This window comes from Chiloscyllium punctatum, chromosome 12 (genome assembly GCF_047496795.1).
Source record: "Chiloscyllium punctatum isolate Juve2018m chromosome 12, sChiPun1.3, whole genome shotgun sequence".
Classification (NCBI taxonomy): domain Eukaryota; kingdom Metazoa; phylum Chordata; class Chondrichthyes; order Orectolobiformes; family Hemiscylliidae; genus Chiloscyllium; species Chiloscyllium punctatum.
The window spans coordinates 87678620-87702040 of record NC_092750.1 but is presented as its reverse complement, the minus strand read 5'-3'; the positions used below and the strand labels follow the sequence as shown (position 1 = coordinate 87702040).

General features: G+C 43.4%; 1 non-coding gene across 1 annotated transcript; it reads left to right on the top strand.

The window, feature by feature from the left end:
* The first annotated feature begins 19693 nt into the window (after positions 1–19693).
* On the top strand, positions 19694–19775 carry trnas-aga (transfer RNA serine (anticodon AGA)). The gene has a single exon. It is a non-coding gene; the product is annotated as a tRNA-Ser (tRNA).
* The last annotated feature ends 3646 nt before the right edge of the window (positions 19776–23421 follow it).

The window sequence follows — 23421 nt, the reverse complement described above, 5'->3', positions numbered from 1 at the left end:
TAATGCCGCGAATACACCACCCGCAAGCGCATCAATTCCTACTCGAATATGCCGTATTACAACTCTCAACATCAGTGGAGAACGGAACAAAGCTCATTCTGCAGTTGTCAACCTGTTATGACGTAGTTTGCAAAGTCAGAAATATGATGAGGTAAAAAGCGGGATGAAAGCGGGATATTGGAAGTCTGAAAAAAGCAAGTGCGTGCTTTGCTTTGAAGAAGGTTGGCAGTGATGAAAATGGAAATTAACTACAGTGAGGGGGACTTAATTAATACTCAGAATCGTTGCAACACACAGGGATGCAATTCTTTTTGCTGGGTTTCTGTTCTGCCATTTTATAATCACGACTGCTGTCGGGTTTGGTTTCCATTCCAGGCTTAGTTGACTGCCTGATGGAAGTTTGCACATTCGCCAAATTTCTATGTGGTAGCTCTGGTTTGCTGCCACATTCTAAACAGTTGCAGCTTATTTGGATTCGCCATTGAACGCACACGGTTACAGAGACAGTGATGTGGAGAGTGTCTGGATAGGACGTACTTCAGAGGATTTTTGTGAACTTAAATAGACAGAGTGGGGTTAGTCTGCTGTTTCCTGGGTGAGCTACATGGACAGAGAGGGGTCAGGGTATTCTTCCCTGAGGGAGAGACATTGACAGGGTTGGATTAGTTGCTCTTAACTGTCAGTCACGCAGATACAGTCGGGTCAGTCTGCCCTTCTCTGGGGGAATTTCTTTCACAGAGTGGTGACCGTCTGCTCTTCCCTGCCTGAGTGAAACAGAAACAGCGGCGTCAGTATTCTCTTCCCTCGATTATTTATGTTGACAGTCTGACTTCCGTCTGCTTTTCGCTGGTAAGTTACATTGGTAGAGTGGGGTTAGTGTTCATTCATTGGGTGAGTGCCAGAGAGAGAATTGGATCAGTCTGCTCTTCCCTGAGTGATTTACATTTATAGAGTGGGATCAGACTGCTCTTCAGTGAATGACTTATATTGACCGTGTGGGATCAGTCTGCTGAGTTACACTGAGAGTGTGGGGTCAGTCTGCCCTCCCTTCGGTGAGTAACACTGACTGAGTGGCGTCAGTTTGCTCTTCTCTCAGTGAGTTACATTGACAGAGTGGCATCAGTCTACTCTTTCCTGTGCGAGGTACATTGACAGAGTGGCATCAGTCTGCTTTTCACGGAGTGAGTTATTTGGACAGTGTGGGATCAATTTGCTCTTTCCTGAGTGAGTTGCATTGACAGAATGCGGTCAGTCAGCAATTTCCTAGTTGTGTTAAAGTGATCGCGTGAGGTCAGAGTGCTCTTCTCTGGTTCAGTCTCATTGACAGATTGTGCTTCATCTGCTCTTCCATGGGAGAGTCATATTAACAGAATGGTGTCAGTCTGCTCCTTTCTTAGTGAGTAATATCACAGAGTGCACTCAGTCTGTTCTTCACTGGGTGAGCTACGTTAAGAGAGTGGTGTCAGTCTGCTCCTCCGCGGGCGTGTTACTTTCTCAGAATCGTGAGAGTCTGCTCTTCTCTGTCTGAGTTTAATAGCAAGGATGGTTTCATTACTGTCTTCGCTGGATGATTCACATAGACAGAATGGAATAAGTCTTCTCTTCTCTGAGTGAGTTACTTTGACAGAGTGGGGTCAGGCTCGTCTCCCTGCTTGTGTTTCATTGACAGAATCAGATCAGCCTGCTCTTTCCTGGATGAGTGACAAAGACAGAATGGGTACAGCCTGCTCTTCTCTGAGTGAGTTACGTTGACAGAGTGGCATCAGTCTGCTCTTTCTTGGGGACATTTTACTGACTGAGTGGTATTAGTCTGTCATGTGCTGGGTGAGTTACATATAAAGTGTTGGATCAGTCTGCTCTTCCCTGGATGACTAACATTGACAGAGTGGCGTCAGTCTACTCTTCCCTGGGTGAGTTACATTAACAGAGTGCGGTCAGGCCATAATTTCCTCGTTGAGTTACATTGATCGTGTGAGTCAGACTTCTGTCCCCAGGTTGAGTTACATTGACAGAGTGGGATCCATCTGCTCTTCTCTGGGTGAGTTACGTTATCAGTTTGGGGTCGGTCTGCTCTCCGCAATCCAGGAACTCCAACTCTAGCGGTTTCTTGTCAGTACCTCCATACTAAGGATTTGAGGAGTTAACAAAAGTAACTCGTCCCCTACATCTTTGGGATAATTAGGGATGGGCAGTGAATCTTACCCCATTGAAAGACAACTGTGTCCCAGAAATGCATTTCTAATAATTGCATGTTCTAATTCGACACTGCAAGCGGTCGGGAATAACTTGAGGAGAGGGGCAGGGTAGAATAATTAAAGTCAAATGCACTGATGCCTAGGAGACATGACACTAGATGTGAGTGTGGAGCTGATGGTGCAAGGCTCAGTGTCAGTGCTATTGGTTCAGCATTTATTGCTCACTGTTCGCAATGACTCACACACCACTGCTGTCAATTCACAACAATGAGCCTGTTCATCTTGGTTTGAAAATCCCTGCGTGTGTATTAACGTGGTTAATGGGACACGAGAGGAGATGAGCACATCCTCTTTATTCTGTCAGTTTAAACAGACGAAAATATCTGTTGGATGCCAATGCAAGAGGATACTGTCTTTTTCTGTGCCTTTTTAATGGGGCATGCTCAGCATTGAAACAAGCAGAGTTTGATTGCAATTCATACTGAGCAACTTTAATAGAGAAAACGCGTTTTCGAATTCCTGTGATCAAGTGGTTCAGGCATTCCACATATGGACGAGAAATCTGGTTCTTAACGTGTCGTCATGGCTTAGCTGGTGAAAGCAGCTCCCATCACACTGGTGCCTGCTCATTGTATTGAAAGGTCGTTATTTCTCTCAAGTATTGTGTTGCTGATCGAGATACTCAGTGTCCTGTTTGAATTGCTCCACATTCTGATTTCGCATTCCGGCTTCATTTTCCTGTTTTAAGTCCAGTCGTGTAGGTTGCTCTTTTTAACTACTATTTTAACCTGGAGATTCTTCCTGCAATTCCACAAGCACTTCTGCTTCTCATCCTCTTATTCTCTTTCCTTCATTCCCAGTTTTGTGGAAATTAAGTGGTGAGGCAGGAGACACTGCAGCATTCCCGGGAAATGTTGTGGTCATGGCACTGACACCACGACATGATCACCCTCATTCTCTGCTGGCACCATTCATTCATTGTACACCAACAGTAAATGCATCGTTGTTCTTCTTCAGCTATCATGTAATTACTTTCTTTTTCTGTTGGATAAGGAAATCAACTTTAACTTCGAAAGGGTCTTTAAATTTTGAGGAAGAAATGTCTCCTTGCCTCAGGTCGAAGTGACAGGTGCATTATACAGAGAATGTGAAATTACTTCGACCGACTCCAGCCAGACGTCGGAAAGCCTCTCAGCAGTTCGAATCTCAAACTGTCTCTGAATGTCAGGCTTTTCAAGAGCAGAAATAGGAAATGAGGGATATGGACAGCCAGAGAGTCGGAGAATGTGCAAAAGGCCCAGGAGGATACAGAGACAAATATAGAAAAAACAAAGACACATATTGAGGCAGACACTGAAAGAAACAATTCTCCATTCGGCGTGACTGCTAAATAATGGAAACTAAAAGGAAATGTAGCCATTAAAACATAGCCTTCCACCAGCTCAGGAAAATGAAAGCAGCATGACAGCTGATTAAGTCCTTTTAAGATTGTAAATTCGATGTTTGTAAGGTCAAGAGTGATTTTGATAAATATCCTGGTTCGACAGGTAAGATTATCATTTTCCCAACAGTATAATCTAGAAATCTCTAACTAACCTGTTTCCTGTCCATCTTAAGAAAAAAACCTGTTTCTCTCCACAGATGTTGCCAGGTGTAGCAGGTTTCTCTATCAATTCTCGTTTTTAGTTCATATTTCTTTTTGATTTTTGAAAACCCGGCACAAAACCAAGCATTACCAGGTTCGGACCAGTGGTAAGAAATACTGGTACCACGATATATTTGCACAATAAAACATGCATTCCCTGTCCGAGAATAGAACCAACACTATTGCGGTTAGAGTTCCAAATCCTAACTACGAGATTACATGGAATGAAGACAGACGCTCTTGCACTTATTCTCAATGAAATGGATTTGCCATTTCATTTCTGATCAGTTTCACTGCAGATTGGTTTCTACTCGTCTTCAAGGTTTGCAGAATGGAAAATCCCATTTGGCTCATGGTGCAGTCTGGTTTAAAGACATTAATCGATTCTATTCCCAGTTTCCAGCTTTGGTCCATAACCTTATGTGTTCTGATGTTTCCAGTGCAAATAGCAGTGAGGTTCTCGCTTTGATCTTAGATGACACAACAATGGGATTGAAGTTTGACATAGTCACACTGTGTTATTCCCCACGTCGTGTCTCCCACAGAAAGAGACATACAGACACATTCCCAGAGAGTGGCAGAGTTCTCAGGATTTCACCAGCTCCTTGTGCTTCACTTCAGATGTCCGCTCCAACATGCAAGTTCAACCGCCAAAAGGTAGCTTTTGGTTAAACCAAAGCCAGTTCTACAGACAATGAGAGACGTTGATCTGAGCTAGAATTTGAATTGGACGAAAGAAACTGAAAATTCGAAAACCCAAACCCTTCCATTCCCGACAGACAACAGGAATGGACTAGCATGCTGCATCCTCGTGATTTTAAATGCGAACCGACAATCCCCTAATTCGACATCAGGCGTGTTATCAATTCCGTCACAGACCCAAAGACCAGGTCTGGCTGTGACAATTTGTCTATAGGTAATGTAAACGTCCACATCAGGGAAACAGCTTTCACAAGGTGAAAAATCAGCAAACATTATCACCGTCACTGTTTCACTTGGAATGCCCCACTCTGTGAAACATTTCCTTTCACTGTACTTTCATACTTGAAGTGTTTTACATTCCAGAGCCTGAACTAATTCAGCGAGAACCCACTGGGCATTTCGGGCCCGTCATCAGGAATGAGGCGAGTTGAACGGTGCCTTTCTTGCTGCCAACACATCAGCGCAGCTCAAAACGAGCTCGTGTTAGCATCAGTCTTTACTTAACTTCATGCAGTATATCTGCTGAACAACAGCAGATTATCACAGCATTGCCTTCTTCACATTGAAACCAAGGGTGATAATATGAACCGACTTGGAAACTTGGAGAGAGAAACACTGCTGACGAAGACGATTATGACGTGAAGAGCAGGCACTAGAGTTTGTACAGGTCCCAAAGGCTACTGCAGTATCAATGGACATCCCTGCATGCGAGTCTGAGTTTGCATTGCCCAGAACAGGCTTTCATTCCCAGTCAGGAAATGAAGATTTCATTCTCTTCTTGTGAATTATCCGAATGTAAACTAAATCCTGGTTGCACCCAGAACACACACACGGGTCCTGCCAGAACAATTCAGTGATCGATCAGCATCTGTCTGGAAGGACAATGGCAGCAAATACAAGCGAAAGCTATCACCGCAATTACCCCTCCAAAGTTCTCGCGTTTCCCAATTGAACATATCTCGCTGTTCCTTCAATGTCACTACTTCTAAATCCTTGCCTCATGGCATCATGCCTATACCCCGCTACTGAGGACATCCAGGGTTCTGCGGAGTAACTCAAAATCTCAATATCTCGAGTAATTAGGGATTGACGGTGCATCCCATCCCATTGAGCAATGACTTTGTCCCAGTAATACGTTTCCAAAAAGCTGCAGTTTCTAAGGGAACACTTGCAAGCTGTCGAGAATAAGTTGTGATTCGGAGATGCCGGTGTTGGACTGGGGTGCACCAAGTCAAAAATCACACAACACTAGGTTATAGTCCAACAGGTTTAATTGGAAGCAGACTAGCTTTCGGATCGATGCTCCTTCATCAGGTGTTTGTGGAGGGCTCGATCGTAACACAGAATTTATAGCAAAAATTTGCAGTGTGATGTAACTGAAATTATACATTGAAGAATTGATTGTCTGTTAAGCCTTTCATCTGTTGAAAGAAGTGAAACTATCACTGTATTCTATGTAAATCACAAAACCCTTTTTTTAAAAAGTTGCATTCTCGGGTTAGCTGTTAACAATGGCAATAGCTAGACAATATGTTGAAGATGTTAGCCCCCTGAGTTCTCTGTCTATGACCTGATATTTAGATTGATTCCAATCCAAAAAGTGAAATAACAGAGTTTTACATAATTTCATGCAGTTTTTGAGCTCAGAGTTCTACATGAATGTATGTGGTTTCTGAGCAAAGTGCAATGTAACTCTGAAAGTACCAAAAAAATTCACCACGCAAAATATATGTGTGCATGTGGATCTTTGCCTGTGTGTGTGTCTCCAGCGAAACCAAAACCTGACAACTCATGAACAGAAGCAGAACTGACAAAAAGAACATATTTTCATACACACGGACTCATGAATGCTGTCTGTGAGGCAGAGCGAGTCGTCTGGGTCATGAGCTGCTCACACAAATTGCAGCGAGGCAATTCCAAATGGTGCTTTCAACGTACTGGCGCCTTAGAGCACCAATTCTTCCAGGAAAGTGCCCAAGTAACATGAATCAGAACTGACGAACAATGAACCATGAAAAGTGAAGATTACCAATTACAGTCTCGATGAGATGAGGTTAACAATTGGGCTGATATCTCCACCGGATCGAGAGGACCAATCACCAGCCTCTCTCATCAGGACAGAAATTAAGGAAATTAGGGAAAAGTAACCAAGTTTCGTATCGCAATTTCCCTCCGTTTCGCAAAAACTGCGAGCAGATTCAATGTAGAACCTAATTTCACATCAACAGAGAAATAAATATCTCCATTCACTTTCAGAGAAACTGTGAAAAATGCAAATTGTCTGGAATATGAAAGTTTGGCGCAGCCTGTTTTTGAGTCGTATATTATGCTGGTGGCCTTTCGAGCTGGAGGGGAACGTGACAAGTAGAGCAGAAGGAGAAAACATGGGCATTGACATATTGGTTGTTTTCTGCTGTGCCACATCACAGCCGGGTTAGAAGAAATTACTACTTTCTCTGTTCAACTTTAACAAAACTCATCCCTGCAAAACTTTGCCAGCTTAATCCATTAGTACACGTGGCCACGCAGGGATGCAAACACAAGCCTTCTTAAGATTTGAAATCTGAAATCAGAGTCTCAGGTCGCTCAGCCACGCGAGCACACAGGCCAAAACCGGAAACCCAAGAGCATGTACCTGATGATACCCTGCAGCAGACTCACAGCAACTGTACCAGTTCTGCAGAAAAAGCGGTGGGGAGAAATTGCTCTATCTGAGCGGTCGTGCTTGTTGTTCTCATCAGCAAATATGGCTTTGAATTTGCTAGACCATATCTGCTGCCATGTTGAAACAGAATGCAATTCCGATTCGTCGCTGTGTGAAACTTTGCTCGTTGCTCTCCTCAGATAAAGTGATCACTGGAGATGATGAATTCTGCTCCTGCCAGAAACGCCGACTTTCCTGCTGCTCAGATGAACTGAAAAACTGGTTTAGCACTGGAATCCGAGAATGGCAGAACACGTAGCAAGAGTATTCGAAACCCAGAGCCAATAAGAGTTCCAACTTTCATTTTATTTCTCCATAATAGTGCATTATCCAGCAGAGCCATGAGCAACTGCCACCTGGCTGCAAGCTGAGTTGGAAACCTATGTGGGAATCAAGGACATGTGACTCACTTATTGTCGGTAAATCAAACAGTTCTCACTTTGAGGTGTGCAAAAATTAGTTCCTATACATATTCAGGGAAGGTCAAATGCGATCTGAGATGTCAAAGAGGTGGTCACTGTCCGTGATTGCTCTTTGTTCGATTGTGAAAAGGTTTCCCGCTTTAGTCGCATTCACGTTTCTTGTTGATGACTGAATCAGACAGAAGGTGTTTCACCAGAGCTGCCATACTTTCCTGGAACTCTGTGAGAACAAGAAAACAAAATACATACTGTCATTCGGCAGCCTGTCTGTGATTTCCTCATTTTCAGTGACAACATGGCTTAGACTTCAGGCCACACGGTAATATTAGTAACAGTATGAGAACAAGAGTCGATAGTTCATCTGTGCCTGTAAATCCTTTCATTCTGAATGAACTGTATCCGTGTTTGCTGCTTCGAAACTCGAATATGTGAACTGCTCCAAACTGTGATTGAGGATTTCTGGTTTTGGTTGACACACGTTGAGAAACGCCAGACAGCGTTCAAATGAAACTTTCAGAGCACATTTTCGGATACATTTGACAGAGGCTAACATCATGAATCCAGTGTTCCCTGTGATAGAAGGAAATGAATGCTCTCCTTGTTACTGATCCGGGACACCTTCGCATGTAAAGCAAATGCGGTACTGTTGTTACAGAAAGGATCAGTGCCCGGTAACTGTGTCCTTAAAGTGGACATGATCGAAAAAATAAAGAATAGCATGTTGAATTATCCAGGAAATATTGGCTGAAAAGGCGTAGACAATTTTCCCTGCAGTGCCAAGACAGAGGAACTTATGTAACTGTACTCTGAAACAGGATGGCCAGCAGTGATATAAACATCACCACATATGAAGGACCACTGCGAATAGTAATTTGAAAATGAAATTCACGCAGCAGGTATTCGAAATTATATTCATTCCACAGCTACAGTAGTATTGGGCGAATAAATTCAAAACAAGGCTTGCTGATGAGTATGCAATAAAGCCCCATCGATCATGATATGAAAGACTGTCGTCCGGAAAGAGGGAACAACAATGTTTCTTCTAAGCTTTGTACTGGGACATTTTCGCACAAACTGATACGGCTACTCTCCAGAAAATATCAGGGCTCGCGGCATGCACTCTTAGAAATGGTGACCATCAGTGCTGGAAACATCCCTGCATATTCAGAACAAGGAAGAATACATATCGAATAAAAGCATAGATGGCAATTAATTGTACTTGTATTCCCTTTCACCACAACAGCTAGAATGTGTGGGGATATACAGAGTAAGGTTTACTGACCAGGTGAGAAAGCAATTACCTCCACATATCTTGACACACAAGCCTATCTTTCTTTCTGTCCTTTTTTTTTTGAAGCGCCGATCCTTTCCGTAGGAGATGAAGATGATTACTGCTCCCCCGCAGGATCACAGTGGGGCCAGAGACCAGACTGAGCTGCTCAGAACAGTTCGTGTTTGCCGAGAATCACTGAAACTGAGATTGATGACACGTAGACACGGTGTAACAGCTGCCAACACATGTGGAGGGTTTTAGGACGGATTAGGACCCACTCTGGGAAAAAGACTGGATCCTAAGACTGGGGAGTAAGTGTTCAGGGACAGGACTGGAGAATGGGGTTAAGAACGATATTAGCCAAGATCGAATGGCGGAGCAGACTAGATATTCTGAAAGCACTAACCGTCCTCCTATGTCTTCCAATCTCTGGCCATCTGGCATCTAAGGAAATAAAAACAGAGTTATGTGTTCAGTTGGAAGTCGTGGGCAAAGTGAGAGATAGAACAAGCATGATACAATTTTAGAGACTGGGAAAATGTTTGGAGAGGAAGCAATAAATGTGAATCTGAATATAAAGTTTGAAGTCAGGAGATATTCAATAAAAAGGAAGATTGTAGAAAGGCAGAGGGACATGGATATGGAAAAAGAAGTGTCACCAGTCCCGAAATCTCATTTGGTTTTCGTTTTCAAGATACGACCGGACCTGCTGAGATTTTCCAGCAATTTCATTTGTTGATTCTGAAACAGAAAATGGGAGTGATCCTGGACCAATCAGCTCTCCCATGTTCTAGGAATATTTGACTTACCCGTTCGATCAAATCACGTTTGTCCCACACTGAAACCTCAGAATGCTTCCCCACCCCCACCCTCGTTACTGGCAATAAACTGTTCATGACATAAACTTACATGAGCACACAACAAGAACAATTGCAAAACGTTCAGAGAGAGCTCCGTTCCGTTCCATCAGCACATTCTGAATCAGTTAATTGTTGTTCAGGACGCATGAGACATTAAGCCGTCTCTGTCAGACCACTAACAAATGGCCATTCGCGTTCTATGTCTTTGAACACTTGGGTTGGTGCACGGATGTAGTGGAATCTCACGTTTTGAAATGGACGTCATTCATAGTATTTTCAGCTGCACTGACAAAGTTGTCTCTGGCATTTCCAGTAAAGTTCAGACAGTTTCCACTCAAAAACCGACATGTGATCAAAGCAGGAGGACATATGTGTCAACAAAAGCAACAAGAACGCTCCACCAGCGTTGGTTTGCAATTCTGCATGTGGAACGAAAAGGTGGAAATCTATTAAACAGTGAAAACGACTATTATGGAGCTTGGACGCACGACTCTCTGATTAAAAACCTCACATTTCACCGAACTGAGATATCCAGGCTTGGCACACGACGAATTAGTTTGCTATTTTATTCTGAGCACAATTCACCTGGCACAGCAATTTGCAAAGATCCAGCTCATTCCTCCCAATCACAAAGAACATAATTCACATCTTTCACTTTTGTTATTTCTTCAAAACATTACAATCTATTTAACACTTGTCCTGGCATTTAAGATTCAACTCGAATATTTTCATATGAAGTGATTTCCAGTCACTCTGGCAGACAGTAAATAGGTCGGAAAATTACCTTAGGAAATCAATCACTTCTGTCCACAGTATTGGGAATTTCCCATCTGCTGACGAGACAGAGTCCTCACAATCAACATTTTCTTTATTCTTCCTGCCTAAAACGTTTACCACTTCTTATTTTCAAGACAGGAGTTTTGTTTATAACACGTTACAAGAACAGGAACAACTTTCCAATCTCCTGAAGCCGTTTCCAATTTAAAATTGAAGTTTTGTTCCTTTCCCACGGGAAGAGCAGTTAATGAGAAAGGAGTTTCCACGAGCTGTGTCCCAGGGTTTGGCAGGAAGCCCTGATTGAAGCTGCAGTGGCCGCTTTCAGTTGGCATCGGGGGAAATGGAGAACATGGTGTCGTATTCTGCTGCGTGTAACCGTCTTGCTCCCTGTGGACTCGGGATGAATCATGGATGGGTTTTCAGAACCACACTGCCTTCCAGTCTCTGGCCATCTGCTATCTAAGGAAATAGACACAGGGTTATTTGTTCAGTTCTAAGTCCTGGGCAATGTGAAAGATGGAACAGGTCTGATACAAAATTGGAGACTGGGAAAATGGTTGGAGACGAATTAATAAAAGAGAATCTGAATATAAAGTTGGAAGTCAGGAGACATTCAATAAAAAGGAAGAGTGTGCAAAAGCAGGTGGAGATGGACATGGAAAAGACGTGTCACTAGTCCCGAAGTCTTAAATCGATTTATGTTTCCAAGATGCTACCAGACCTGCTGAGATTTTCCAGTAATTTCATTTGTTGGTTTAGAAACAGAAGATGGCAGTGATCCTGGACCAAACAGCTCTCCCGTGCTCTGGCGATATTTGACTTACTGTGTCTATGTCCCACACTGAAACCTCACGATCCTGCCGCACCTCCATTCTCGTTACTGACAATAAACTGTTCATTACATTAAACACAAGAAGAGCAATTGCAAAACGTTGAGGGAGAGTGCCCTTCGGTTTCCATCAGAACAATCTGAATCACTGAAAGTTGGTTCAGGACCCATGTGACATTGATCCGTCTCTGTCAGACCCTTCGCAAGTGGCAATTCGCTTTCCATGCCTTTGAACACTTTGGGTAGTGCACGGTTGGTTTGGAACTTCACGTTTTCAAATGGACATCATTCATTGCATTTTTGGCTGCACTGATAAAGTTGTCTCTGGCGCCTCCAGTAAAATGGAAACAGTGTTCACTCAGAAACCGACGTGTGATCAAAAGCAGGTGGACAGATGTGTCAATGAAAGAGCAACAATACTGCACGTGGAACGAAGAGCTGGAATTGTATTAAGCAGTGAAAGCGCCCATTGTGAGGCTTGCACCCACCACCCTCAGATGAAGCATCTCACCCTGCACCGACAAAGATAACCAAGCACGGTGCACTGTGGATTAGTTTGCTATTACATTGCAAGCATAATTCGTCAGCAATTTGTTAGGATCCAGTTCATTCCTCCTAATCACAAAAATATCATTCACACCATTCACTTCAGTTATTCCTTCAAAGAATTACAATCTATTCCCGGGATTTAAGGTTCAACCTTAATATCTTCATATTTTTACCCTCACCTTTATGTCGCTGATGTGATTTCCAATCTCTCTGGCAGACAGTAAATCAGTCGGGAAATTACCTCAGGAAACCCAATCATTTCCGTTTACAGTTTTGGGCATTTCCCATCTGCTGACGAGACAGAGTCGTCTCAATCAACACTTTCTTTGTTCTTTCTACCTAAAACATTTACCACTTCTTATTTTGAAGTCAGGAGTTTTATTTATAACACGTTACAAGAACAGGAGCAACATTCCAATGTCCTGAAGCCCTTTCCAATTTAAAGTGAAAGTTTTGCTGCTTTAACAGGAGCTGTTAAAGAGCTGTTTCTAAGGAAGGAGTTTCCACGAGTTGTTTCCCATGGCTTGGCAGAAAGTCGCTGATTGAATTTGCAGTGGCCGCTTTCTGTTGGCATCAGGAGCTTAGAAAGTGATGCCATATTCTGCTGCGTGAAAACGTCTCACTCCCTGCGGACTTGGGGTGAATCATGGATGAGTTTTCCCGGTTACAATGGCAATACATGGTCGGGTAAATGCTTGTGCTGAAATATTTGAGGCTTATTCCCTGGGTGGGCTCAAACCACCAACATTTCAGCCAACTGCGCTGACCATTTCAGATACAGAAACTGGCAACGCAGATATCCAAAAGCAAAGTTACCGACGGGATATGAGGATATGTTGGACAGCAGGAACTTGCGTTGTTTTCAGAGACGGTCGCTGATTTTATCACCGAGAGGGTAAGCACACTGAGGATCTGCAAACACTCAAATTAAAAGGCATCCACACATGCGCAGTTCTCTCACATACATGTCCACAGAGTTGCTCACTGACAATGCTGGTATTTGAAGCCACGATTCGATAGAAACTGAAGCTTAAAATCCAGCACATTAGACCGCTCGACTACGCTACTACACAAAAACCCACACTCAGATTTGTTATGACTAGTGTTTCAGGATGGATTCACTTCAGACACTTAGACCTCGCAAATTTTGTAATGAAATTGGCGTAATTTAAGAAGACCAAAAAAATGTACAGACAAGGAACAGGCCCTTCATCCATTCAAGCCTGAGCCGATCCAAATCTACTGTTTAAACCTGTCACCCAATTCCTAAGCATCTGTATCCCTCTGCTCCCCACCTACCCATGCATCTGTCCAGACGCCTCTTTAATGTATCTACCATGATTACCTCTCCCGTCTCTGCGTTCCAGACACCCACCACCCGCTGTGTCAAGTAGATGCCACGTGTATCCCTCTTAAACTTTTCACCTTTCACCTTGAAAGCGTGACCTCTCGTTTTTAATCCTTCAACCTGGGAAATAAAACTTTTCTCTATCTACCCTGTCTGTACCCTTCATGATTTTGTAAACCTCAAAAAAGGTCTACCTCAAACTACTTTTTTCTAATGAAAACAAACCTAACCTACTCAACCTCTCTTCCTAGATTGCACCTTCCATATGAGGCAACATCCGCTTAAACCTTTTACACGCCCTCTCCAAAGCGTCCACATCCTTTTCGTAATGTGGCGACCAGAAATTTACACAGTATTCCAAGTGTGGCCAGACTAATGTATTGTTCAATTTTAACATGACTTGCCAGCCATTTTATTCAATACCCCATCCAATGAAGCCAAGCATACTATATGCCTGCGTGACTACTCTATCCACCTGTGCAGCAACCTTCAGTGTATAATGGATCTGCACTCACAGATCTCTCTGTCCATCAACTTTTTTTACCCCAAACCTCTTCTGTTCATTGTATAACCCCATCTAGAATTAGACTGACTGAAATGCGTCACCTCACATTTGTCTGTTTTGAACTCCAGCTGCCACTTCTCCGCCCAACTTTCCAGTATATCTATATCCTCCTGTATTCTTTAACAGTCACTTATAAGTTCTGCTAGTCCAGAAATCTTCGTGTCATCTGCAAACTTTCTGATCATTGCAACAGTGCTCTCTTCCAGATCATTTAAGTATATCACAAACAACAGTGGCTACAACACTGACCCCTGTGGAGCACTACTGGTCATCTTTCTCCATTTCCAGAAACCCCATTCCACTGCCATTCTCTGTCTCCCATTGCTCAACTAATTCTTTATCCACCTGTCTAGAACACCCTGCACACCATGTTACTTTACGTTCTGTATTTGGTTACCATGGGGAGCCTTATCTAACTCCTTAATGAAGTGGATGTATATGACATCAACAGCCTTTCCTTCATCTATCAACTTGGGCACTTCCCCGAAAAACACTATGGATCTCATTGATATGCACATTATTTTCTAAATATGAATAGATCCTATGCCTCAGTACCTTCTCCAGCAACTTTCTCAACACTGATGTTAGGCCCATTGTTCTGTAGTTATCAGTAATATCCCGACTATCCTTCATGTACAAGGGACAATATGAGCAACGTTCCAGTCGGCCAGAACGTCACCTGTGCTGAAGCATGCCACGAAGATATCTGTCAGGGCCCCAGCTATTTCCTCTCTCACATCACTCAGGAACCAGGAATAGATCCCATCCGTTCCTGGGGATTTGTCCACATTAAGTACCCCTAGCCTGCCAAACACAGCTTCCCTTCTTATGTCAACATGATCCAGACTAATCAAATGTCTTACTCTAGACTCAACATTCATCATGTTCCTCTCCTCAGTGAACACTGATGCAAAATAATCATTCAGAACCATATTCACTCTCTCAGATTCGACATACAGCCTTCCTTAATTTTCCTTTAGTGGACCAATCCTTTCTCTGGTTACCCGCTTGCTTCTTATATATGAATAATACGCTTTAGGATTCTCCTTAATTATGCTAGCGTTAAGTGGTTTCATGACCCCTTTTAACCCTCTTGATTCCTCGTTTAATACATATCCTACTCTTCTCATGTTCCTCCAGGGACCATTATGTTGTTAGCTGCCGAGGCATTATGTATGCTTCCCTTTTCCTCTTGGCGATTCGTACAATTGTCCTGTCATCAACAGTTCACGAATATTGCCTTTTAAATCCTTTTCCTTCAACGGGACATGCCTATCCTGCACTATATTTAACCTATCTTTGAAAGCCTGCCACATATGAACTGTGGACTTTCCTACAAATAGCTGTGTCCAATCAACATTTCCGACCTCCTGCATAATTTTGATATAATTAGCTTTGGCCCAGTTTAGTACTCTTTCCTCAGGACAACTCTCATCTTTGTCAATGAGTATTCTAAAACTTACAGAATATTGGACACTTCCCAAAGAAATCACCCACGGCAACTGCTATCACCAGCCCTGGCTTATTCCCCAATATCAACTCCAATATGGCCTATTCCCTCGTCAGACTATTGATATTCCGCTCCAGAAAACTCACCTGGAGGCTTCTTACAAATGGTATCCCATCCATACCTCTGACGCTAAGAGTATCCCGGTCAATGTTGGGAAAAAGGAAATCTCCAATCAACACTAAATTATTGCCTCTACGTTTTTCCATGATCTGTTGAACTATTTTTTCTTACACCTCACGCTCTCTGTGATACAGCCCCAAAAATCTAACCTCACCCTTCTTATTTCACTGCTCCATCCATAGTGTCTCACGACCCAAGCCCTACATGGTGTCCTCCTTTCGCACAGCCATGATATCATCCCTGACCAGCAATGCAACTCCTTCCCCTTTTACTTCCCTCCCTGTCCTATCTGAAGCGTCTATATCCTAGAACATTTGGTTGCCAACCATGCCCTTCCTTCAACTAAATCTCTGTGATCACAATAACGTCATATTCCCAGGCACCAACCTAAGCCCTAAGTTCATCTGTCTATACTCCATGCATTAAAGTAGATGCATTTCAGGCCACCAGTTCTTTTGCATTCATCTGCTCTCTGCCTACTCTTCCCATTATTAATGCTATCTTCCAGATTCTTAGCGTTTCCAGTTTCCACCTCACTGCCGACTTGTTTTCTCTTGTGGTTCCCAGCCCCCTGCCACATTAGTATAAAACCTCTCCAACAGCAGTAGCAAAAACTCCCGAAAGGACATTCGTTCCCGTCTGGTTCAGATGTAGATCGTCAATTTTCTTATAGTCCCACATTCCCCAGAACTGGTCACAAAATCCAAAAAATCTGAAACCCGGCCTGCAGCACCATTCCTCAACTCACGTGTTCACCGTGCCGTTTTTTAATCACTTCTACGCTAGCAGTCACATGGCACTGGCAGCAATCCCGAGATTACTACCTTTGAGTTCCTCCTCTTTAATTTCTCTCCTAGCTCCCTGAATTCTCCCTGCAGGTCCTCATCTCGTTTTTTTTTTCGTTGGTGCCTGTATGCACCAAGACAACTGACTGTTCACGATCCCCTTTTCAAATCTCTTCTGCCAATGGGCGACATCCCTGGCCTGAGCACCTGGGAGGCAACATAACTCTCCAGAATTGCTGATGCTCCACAGTGAGTCCACCCGTAGCTCCAGAGTGGCCACACGGTCAAACAAGTGCTGCAGCTGGACACACTTCTTGCAAGTGTAAGTTTAGAAAACATTTACAAGGGTTTGCAAGGTTTGCCGAGCTTGGACATGAGAACGAAACTGAATAGGCTTCGTCAGATTCCCAGGAGCTTCAGTGCTTAGATATGGCCTCACAGAAGCTTATAAAATCATGAGGAAACACAGTAAATAGTCAGGGAGCATTTCTTCACAAGACACGCGAGTTCAAATCTACATAGCAAACGTTTAATGTGAGAGAGGAAAAATTTAAAAGGGATGTGAGGGACTAATATTTTTCACACAGAACTTTTGTGTGTGTGGAATGAATTGCCACATTTAGTGGCAGAGTCTGGTGCACTCACAACATTTCAAAGGCATTTGAATGGGTGTATAGTCAGGAAGACCTCGGAGAGATAAGGCACAAATATTGGCAGAAATGTATGGATTAATTTCGTTTATCTACTCAGCAAGGGCAAGTTGGATCGCGGGATTTGTTTCCATGCTCGACAAGTCTGAGATGCTGAAGCCACCGGCAACAGTTTGAATACACCATTTGCAAAAAAACGCATGATGATTGTAACTCAGCCAGCGAGTTTGGCTATTTTGTTTGGAGGGTGGGTGAGCCCAACCGATCCAGAGATGAAGGTTTACAGGATATTTGCTTCCAATGACCATTAAGTGCTGTCTGTGAGGCACCGTGAGTCGTCTCTGACATGAACTGCTCGCACAAATAACAGCGACGCAATTCCAAACCTACTGGAGATTTAGTGTATTGCCAAGTCCCAGAAAGTGCTCAAGTATCATAAAACAAAACACAACAACGAACCATTAAAAGTGAACATTTTCAAGTATATCCGTGATTAAATTAGGCCATCAATGCGCCGGTGCCCCCATCTGATCGAGAGAACCAATCACCTTTCTCCCTCACCAGGACAGTAATGAAGGAAATGAAAGTATAGCAACGTTTCACATCGTGATTGCCCACCTTTTCGCCACAACATCTAAAAACGGCGAACAGATTCAATGCAGGATCTTCTTTCGAAATAACGGTGAAATAAGTATGTCTATTCACTTTCAGAGTAAACGGGGAACAACGTAAGTTGTCTGGAATATGAATAACCAACATAGTCTACTTTGGTCCCAGATTCCACTGATGCACAGACTTTCATATGTAAAGGTACCTTGGGCGATTGCCCTACACCCAGAAATCTTCTGGCTGCCTTCTGTTTGCCCTGTCACATTAAACTTGTGCTGCTCTAATCGAATTTGTAGTTCTTGCCATTTGTCCGTATTGCTACTAGGGATAGCTGGTCGTGGCAACTCGTGAATGCCACACAAATTCTTTGCCAAAATTGGATAGTCCCGCAACGTGATTCGCAGTGCACGAACTTTGCAACGAGTACATGCCACACGGCAAGTTAAAAAGCACGCTTCCATTTATTAAAGTAAGTTTCTAGGAACTGACAGCCAGATTCCTCCTTACACTCGGAATTATGACAACACATAAACCAACAGCCTCTCTCAGAGACAAGTGACCAATGCCCATCTTGTGCCGGACAAACGTAGTTGACAAGATTGCACGCAGGGACTGCACAGAAAACTATAGAGGAGAAGCAGACAGACGACCATCGAGCTGCAGTCATGCAGTTCAGTTACCCTGTAAACCCCATGCATAGCTGTTCCTTGTAGGTACACACAGGGCACTGAGTGTCTCTGACTCCGGGACTTGGAACTCGGATTATATGACCGTCTGCAGCACTGCTTACTTCCTTGTGTGAGGTAACTCCCGATGGAACATATGTAAAACACGATAGCTCATTGAGAAATACGTCCAAAATAGTACCCAAGAGTTGTTGTGTTGTGTTTCTAGTCCTGTTCCTGACATGACATTCAGCATTGTACTTATTGTGTGCTTCCTGGCGGTTCGCTGCATGCTTCCGTGATCGCATTGTGTGCAGTAATCTGCGTTTTAGCTGCAATTACGTGCGTTTCAAACCCAGGACCACCGGCCTCTATTTTGTTTTACTCTTCTCGTGCGCATTTGCAACACAGTAAACGATCAATTAATATTGGAAAATGACATACACATGCGTGTGAAAAGCCCAGTTTCCGTGGCAATTATGCAATGGTTGAGATTACTTTGATTCAGGAGATAAGGATGGAAAGTGAGTTTGGGTAGAGATGAGGAACATTGAGGAAAGAGGAAACCAGCCGGTGTAGCTTACAAGAACACTAACAGTAACCACAGTGTAAAAGAAAAACGTACAGGAAAAAATACCGCCTGTGAATGATAAAAGAAGGCAAGAATTATGGGAGACATTCATTTCCCCTCTTCCTCTCCCGTTTGAATTGTAAAGAAACTTTGAAGAAAAACAATCGAAAAGTCTAATATGCCCCCATCGAACAACGTGCGCCGTACCTTGGTCATTGATTACTGTAGATTAGAATACTTACAATGTGGAAACAGGCCCTTCGGCCCAGCAACTCCATACCGACCCGCCCGAGCCCAAATGCATTCCTCTCCTTTACCTCCGTCAATTTAGCATGGCCATTTCAACAAACCGGTACATTTTTGGACAGTGGGAGAAAACCAGAGCAAGCGCACACAGCCACGGGGAGAATGTGCAAACTGCACACATTCAGTTGCTTGAGGCGGGAATTGACCCTGACTCTGTGGCATTGTGAAACAGCAGCGCTCACGATGGTGTCAGCGTGAGATGGGACTTATTTGCCGTCTTTAATTGGGAAAAATCTCTGTCATTGTGAGCATCTGGAAATACCAGCTCCTTCGGCAGAATAAGAAATGAATATGTCACTAACCTTTGTTTGTTTCATGTCCAAGAATACTCAGATCAATAGCTCCCTTGATTACCTCTGCTGGTCATGTTCGCAAAGAGATCTAGCAAATTGCCAAGTGTGATTTTCCTTTCAATAAATAATTTTGACTCCATTTGGCTGCAAAAATCTTTTCCTAACTTTGTGCTTTTCTTCTTTTACATTGGTGTCTCGCACCTTACAAATGACAGCAAAGGTATGAATGGTGAGTGAAACATTTAACTCAAGTCAGCGGCAGCTTTCAATGAGATCACGGCTGATTTGGTCAGTGCTCAGCACGCAGCGCTGTCGGTAGTCATGGCCGAGTGGTTAAGGCGATGGATTAGAAATCCATTGGGGTTGTCCCACGTAGGTTCGAATCCTGCTGACTACGTTATGAATGCTTGCCTGCTGGAACAATTCAAAGTTCAGAAAGCCTGTTTTGCAAACCAGGCCTGTAATTTGATTAGACTTGAGAAACTCGAGTTCTTCATCAGAAATGCTCCACATTTAAAACATTATCTCGGTTTCTCTTTCCAGATACACTGCTCGACACATCGGGTTTCTGCAGTTGTTATTGAACGCCCTGAGCAGAAGTGCTGCTTTTCATTAGATTCCTTTAATCCCTTGTCCTCTGTTCTCTGACTCTGATCAGTGGCAATACTTCCTCCTGCTCGTCAGAGTGCTCATTCCCCACCGCTCCCTCTCCCACCATTACAAACAACCGCAGGAAATTGTCACTTAACCATCTTTGTTCCAAAGTGAAACTCACCAGCCAAGGAACTCTCTCCACCAAATGGGACTTCCCATCCCGGACATGGTGCAAGCCAGAGGATTGTGAAGAGATACTGTGAAAATATTGTCAGTTGGCAGTTGGAAAAATGTTTAGGAAGCAAACCATATAATTTAGGCTCCAGCTTTGGAAATCTTGAGAAACTCTTTGGGAAATAGATCATAGGAGATTGAAGAAGTGTAAATTGTCAGTCCGAGTAGAGGAAGGGACATTGACTCTGATGTTCTCGGCACAGGAACTGATCTGAGACATTGAAAGAATTCTCGCTCCCGTACGTGAGGAATACAAACTTCATCTGGACTGTGGGACAATGAGAAATTCTGGAACACTCAAGACAATATCCAAATATTGACTGAGATCACTAAAGTACGAGTACAATAGATGGGTCAGTTTTGGTCCAGTGTGTGTGGGAGGGCTTCTTGACACAGTATGTAGACATGCCTTCAAGGGAAGAAGACACTTTCGATTTAGTACTGGGTAACGAGCCTGGCCAGGTTTTAGATTTGGAAGTAGGTGAGCACTTTGGAGACAGCGATCACAATTCTCTCCGGTTTACTTTCGTGATGGAAAGGGATAGGTGTACTCCACGGAGCAAGAGTTTCAGCTGGTGGAAGGGAAATCACGATGCAATGAGGTAAGATTTAGGAAGCGCAGAGTTTGGTAGGAAACTGTAGGGGGTGAGCACATTAAAAATGTGGAGCGTATTCAAGGAAAAGCTCCTGTGTGTCCTAGATAAGTATGTACCTGTCAGGCAGGGAGGAAGATATAGAACGCGTGAGCCGTCGTTTACTAAAGAAGTGGAATCCCTGGTCAAGAAGAACAAGAAGTCTTATGTTAGGACAAAACGTGAAAACTCAGTTCGAGCGATCGAGGGTTCCAACAATATCAGGAAAGACCTAAAAAGAGAGCTGAGAAGAGCCAGGAGGAGACATGAGAAGTTGTTGGCAGATAGGATCAGGGTTAACCCTAAGGCTTTCCATAGGTATGTGAGCACTAAAAGAATGACGAGAGTTAAATTTGGGACAATCAAGGATAATAGTGGGAAGTCGTATGTGGAGTCAGTGGAGATAGAGGAAGTACTAAATAAATATTTTTCGACAGAGTTCGCTCTAGATAATGAAAATGTTGGCGAGGAAGATACAGAGATACTTGCGTCTAGACTAGAAGAGATTGAGCTTCACAAGGAAGAGATATTAGAAATACTGCAGAGTGTGAAAATAGATAAGTCCCCTGGGCCGGATGGGATCTATCTGATGTTGTTCAGCAAATGCACTGCAGGAAGGTACAAATCAAGCTGATGCTAACAACGGCTCGTTTTGAGCCGCTAATTTGCAGTGAAGTGGCGGCGCCAATAAAAGGTGTCACGCAGCTCGTCTAATTCCACATCCTGAGCTCGAAATGACCAGAGGTCTCTCGCTGAGTTTTGGCAGGGTCCTGATTGGACGACACCATGACACGTTTTCACTGGACTGGATCAGGAAATCGCGTCGTGACTGTGAGTAAAACGATGGACACTTCCAGCAGAGAAGGAGGCGACCCTGAAGCAGGCAGCTGTGGACAAATGTTTCTCCTTTGCCAGTGAAAGGCACTGCTTCACAATTTGGAAACTTCGAAGTGAAGCAGTGTTGGTGATTATCTTCGCTGCTTGTTCACCTTTTTAATTCTGATTCCGTGAAAGTCCATGGCATTACATATCGACATTCTGCCGTTGGCAAGCGTGTCTATTGGGCCACTGGCGTAATGGATGACGTGTCCGACTTCGGATCATACGATTGTAGGTTCGAGCCCTACCTGGCTCGAGAGGGATGTCTTGCTTAAAGCATGCCCCACGTTGACGCTCCCCTGTAAAGTCCTGCCCGGGCGTCGCTTCTGTGCTTCCGCATTTAAAAGTTGCATTTGTCCTATTGTCCATTTCAAACTCCAGCTCACCACAACAGAGACCTCTGTCGGTTTGGGGGTATCTTTCTGTGTGTCTCCCTTTGTGGGTGAAAATGAGCATCAGTTCCTCAAAAAAATTACAAGTCGTTGTGCAAGTGTCAGACATCTGCCCCATTATTGTGCCATTGTAAGAACACAGGATAAAGACATTGACATTTGCCCTGGGAACATTAGAACACACGAGACTTTGGGCCGAAGTTGGAAACTGCGACTAGAATAGATGGCTCTCTGATTAACCGCAATGCACACAGGCGGAATGGCCTTTTCCCACTTTGTAAATCTACGAAGATAAGTTGAAAATAATCTGCAACGAAAATGTTCATAAAGGGTGTTTTATTTACACCAAATACGATAGTATCTATCGCATTGTCTTGTTATTTACTTGTGAAGATTCGGTACTCTCAGCACCGTGGCCCGGATCGTATTCCCGCTCATGGAATGGTTGTACTGTTCAGCTAACATATCGGTGTACCAGTGCTTCTGTCGCTTTTCCAATGCTAGCAGGTCATTGGTTTTGTCCAAAACATTATGAATGTTAACATAATCTAGCTTATCTCTCCATGCTGCAGGCTCACTGCCTTTATTCCTGATGAAGGGCTTTTGCCCGAAACGTTGATTTCGCTGCTCGTTGGATGCTGCCTGAACTGCTGTGCTCTTCCAGCACCACTAATCCAGTATAATATAAATAGCTGCAGTTGCTGGAAATCTGAGCCAAAAACGAAAATTGTTTGCGGAACGCAGAAAGACTGGCAACAGAAACATCGACTTTCCTGCTCCTCGGATGCTGCTGTGCTTTTCCAGCATTTTCTGATCTAAAATCAGTTTTCAAGCATCTGCAGTCCTCACTTTTGCCTAGTTCCTTCAGTTTCGCTGGTTCCCAATGCAAGAACTCCATCTCTAGCGGTTTCATGTCTGTACCTCCATTCTGTGGAGTTGAAGAGTGAAGAAAAGCAACTCACCCCCTCCATCTCTGGGGTAATTAGGAGCTGAAAGTGAATCGTATCACATTGAAGTATATCTACAAGCGACTTAATCTCTGTCTTTTATTGGGAACCATCTCTTTCATTGTAACTATCAGGAAAGACCATTTCGTTCGCTAAAAAATAGAAATGAATTTGTCACTAACCTTTGTTTGTTTCATGTTCAAGAATACTCAGATCAATAGCTCCCTTGATTACCTCTGCTAGTCATGTTCTCAAAGAGATCTAGCAAATTGCCAAGTGTGATTTTCCTTTCAATAAATAATTTTGACTCAATTTTGCTGCAAATATCTTTTCCTAACTTTGTGCTTTTCTTCTTTTACATTGGT